The following is a 4,111-nucleotide window of genomic DNA, read 5'->3' on the forward strand; positions in this document are numbered from 1 at the left end:
GGAGGTCATAATGTCTCATATCTCACGATTCTATAGACAACTATGCCACGAATAACCAACGTTTGAATATCTTCCTTACAATCAATGACCTCTGCATGTCTCGCGTAGCACGTGATCACACGGCAACAACGACGCAAACGCCACGACAACCTCGGTCTCTCCTCTTGTCCCCACAGTTCAAGACACAGTACGGGAAGAGGATCATCTACATGAAGCTGACGGTAAACGACACCCTGTTCACGGTGAACGGCAGCGATCAGATGGCCCTGGAGGAGATGGTGCCCATACCGGGAGCCGTGAACGGGGTGAACGCCCTGGGCCTGGTGGTGTTCTCCATGTGCTTCGGTCTCATCATCGGAAGCATGAAGGAGCAGGGCCAGCCACTCAAAGACTTCTTTGACTGCCTCAACGAAGCCATCATGAGGCTGGTCGCCATCATCATGTGGTGAGCGGAGAGAGAAAGCTATGCTATGCTACTGGATGCTATGATATTAGATGCAACTCTATGCTACTGGATGCTATGCTACTGGATGCTATGCTACTGGATGCTATGCTACTGGATGCTATGATATGGGATGCAATTCTATGCTACTGGATGCTATGCTACTGGATGCTATACTGCTGGATGCTATGCTACTGTATACCTTGCTACTGGATGCTATGCTACTGGATGCTATGCTACGCAATGCCCATGCATTCAATTGTAGGATTTGCCATGCTATGCTACTCTACGCTACGCTATTCAGACCAAGACTCCCAGCGTACACTTAAACCTCCAGAACCAGACCAACCCCTCCATCATCCTCCCCCAGGTACGCACCTATCGGCATCCTGTTCCTGATCTCCGGGAAGATCGTGGAGATGGACGACATCACCCAGATGGGCGGGGCAGCCTGGCCATGTACACGGTGACGGTCATCGTTGGCCTTCTGATCCACGGCCTCGTGGTCCTGCCCAGCCTCTACTTCCTGGTGGTGAGGAAGAACCCCTTCGTGTTCATCTCCGGCCTGCTACAGGCCCTCGTCACTTGCCCTGGGGGACCTCCTCCAGGTAGGATAGCAAGCTAGGCTAACGTATGCTATGCTACTGTATGCTAAATTACTGTATGCTATGCTACTTTATGCTATGCTAATGTATGTTACAGACCAGATTTATACGAAGAAGTGGAGATCTGTAATCTCTTATCTTTACAGGCTTCTGTGTGGCCGTTTGTGACCAAAAAAACAAATCTGTCATCTCTATCTCAGCTCTGCCACGCTGCCCATCACGTTCAAATGCCTGGAGGAGAACAACAAGGTGGACAAGCGAGTGACCCGCTTCGTGCTGCCCGTGGGCGCCACCATCAACATGGACGGCACGGCCCTGTACGAGGCCCTGGCGGCCATCTTTATCGCCCAGGTCAACAACATGGACCTCAACTTCGGCCAGATCCTCACCATTAGGTAGCAAACTATGAGACGAGACAGAGGTCAAAGAAAAATTATGCAATCTGCTTTTTTTTTGTAGTTGAAAAGGAGGATGTTGAAATGCTTTGTTTGAACTGGTAGCTTTATTGGTGATGGGGTTGTTTTTTCTTACCTCAATGATCTCCCTCCTCCTTTTTTTCTCCCCCTCCTCCTCCCCCCCATGCCCTCCCCCCTTTCTCCATCTTCTCCTCCCTCCCCCCCTCACCCCCCCCCTCCCTCTCTCTCCAGTATAACGGCTACCGCCGCCAGCATCGGAGCAGCCGGAATCCCCCAGGCGGGCCCTCGTCACCATGGTGATAGTTCTAACCTCTGTGGGTCTTCCCACCGATGACATCACCCTGATCATCGCCGTCGATTGGTTCTTGTAAGTGCTGGCTGTACTTGAAAGCTACATTCATGTACTTTGGGGGATCGTGATGAGCTAGAATGCAGGTGGTGTTTCTATAGAGCGTAGTCAAGCTGAGGACCATAAGCTTGAGGGTCGGGTTTGTAAGACACACCTCTCACATTCCCCCGATCCATCTGTTTCAAATTTTAGCATCCACATCTGACCTCAGTGTGTGTGTGTGGTGTGTGTATGTGTGTGTGAGAGTATGTGTGTGTGCTCGTCTGGTTAGTGTTTCTGAGTTTATAAAAATATACCATACTTCTACTTTGAATAACACTGCTTGGATCATGTTGCTCGTTTGTTGAATTCCCTAGCTGGTAATCTTTGCAAAACCTTAAGAATTCTAAAACACATGTTGATAAAAATGTGATAAACTGCTGATTTTTAGACCTTTTTTCCCAAAAGTGACATACAGTATAGGGATTTGAACCTGCAACCTCATCTGCAGTCAAATTCTCTAACCACTGAGCTACACCCAAAAAAGTTTTAGAATTTTTTTTGTAACTAAATTGACAGTTGAAAAAAAATTGTTCGAAACTAAGTTCTGAAAAAAACTGAAACTTTTGAGCCATGTGTGTGAAAAAAAAGTTTTGAAAGGTAGAAAAAGTTTTTTCTAAAAACCTCTAACCCCCGTCTCTGCAGGGACCGGTTACGTACCATGACCAACGTTCTCGGGGACTCCATCGGCGCGGGGATCGTGGAGCACCTGTCTCGGAACGAGCTCAAGGACCCGGAGGCGGGAAACTCTGTGGTGGAGGAGGCCAACAAGAAACCGTACCAGCTCATCAACCAGGAGAACGAGTACGAGAACCAGAAACCAGACAACAGCGAGACCAACATGTAGAACCGCGCTGGTCACGCTCGGCGCGCATCGCTGTTCTTTCCCTTCTCCCCCCTGGTATCAAGTGTCGCTAATTTGGGTGGAGAAGAATGCCAGGTTAAATGCCAGACCAACTTCTTCGTAGTTTAATAAGAAATGATGCAAATCAAACAATGAACACAACACACCAAGGTGCCTCAGTCCAGATCAGTGATACCAGTCGATGTTACCAGTCTCGCTTTACAGAGCAGAGAAAACCAAGGCCCTCGTGAGAACAGTCTCTACAGAAGTCAGACAGAGTTCTGCCCAGTCCAGTCCTGCTGACCTGTGCAGGGCACACAGGTCTTGTACCCCCCTGAGAGGGAAGTGTTTGTTAGGTCAGTGGTCAGGGGGCAAAAGGATACATGTGCCACGGCCTAATGAATCTTCTTATCTTCTGGTGTTGACTCCCCTTTCCCATGGTGTGACATTAAACAGCTCTCTGCAGCAAATCATATCATCCCGTACACCCCTCCCTGCCAGTAGGCTGACTATATGGCATTCCTCTCCTCACTAAAAAGATACATTCTCCTGAGCAAGGCCTATTTCTCACTTTCACAGACACAGTCACATCTTGGTACATAATCATACAATTGGAATATAAGTTCATCATTATTATATCTGGATCATTGATTATATTTGGAATATATGTTCAGCATTGTGATTACATATTTTGTATATCTGAGGTATTGATATAGATTTCATTCCTCCACAATACCTGTGCTGAGTTTTGAAATGCAGGTAGAAGGCTACTAGCGACAGGGGAGGGGAAGGGGGGTCGAGGGAAGGGGGGTCGAGGGAAGGGGGGTCGAGGGAAAGGGGGTCGAGGGAAGGGGGGTCGAGGGAAGGGGGTTCGAGGGAAGGGGGGTCGAGGGAAGGGGGGGTCGAGGGAAGGGGGTTCGAGGGAAGGGGGGTCGAGGAAGGGGGGTCGAGGGAAGGGGGGGTCGAGGGAAGGGGGGGTCGAGGGAAGGGGGGTCGAGGGAAGGGGGTTCGAGGGAAGGGGGGTCGAGGGAAGGGGGGTCGAGGGAAGGGGGGTCCTAGTCCTTTTCAGGAAAGAAGCCTGTTTTTTTATATCACACATTTTGATAAATTTACCTGAATTTTCTCTGATACATTTTATACGTTTGACTTTTTGTTTTAATGTTCACTTGTTTTTTGTAGTGATTTGAATTCTGAGGAGAAGAGGCAAGGAGGAGAGATCTGTGGAAACCTTGTTCTTTCTCTGACTGCAGAATCTTCTGCATCTCTTTCTCTAAAATCTTTTTTTTTCTTTTTTTGTTCTGTGGCTGGTTTGATACGGGCAACATTGTATCTTGAGATTCGTAGTTGTGCAACAACCAAATTTCTTTCAATCAGCATGCGCTTGCTGCGACTTTCTCGTGGTTACCAAATGAATGC

The 4,111-nt window shown here is 48.5% G+C and overlaps 1 pseudogene; it reads left to right on the plus strand.

Moving 5' to 3' along the window:
• LOC136938995 (excitatory amino acid transporter 1-like) overlaps nt 1-2,698 on the plus strand; it is a 10,334-nt pseudogene extending 7,636 nt beyond the window's left edge.
• The last annotated feature ends 1,413 nt before the right edge of the window (nt 2,699-4,111 follow it).

Source organism: Osmerus mordax (genome assembly GCF_038355195.1).
Source record: "Osmerus mordax isolate fOsmMor3 chromosome 28 unlocalized genomic scaffold, fOsmMor3.pri SUPER_28_unloc_6, whole genome shotgun sequence".
Classification (NCBI taxonomy): domain Eukaryota; kingdom Metazoa; phylum Chordata; class Actinopteri; order Osmeriformes; family Osmeridae; genus Osmerus; species Osmerus mordax.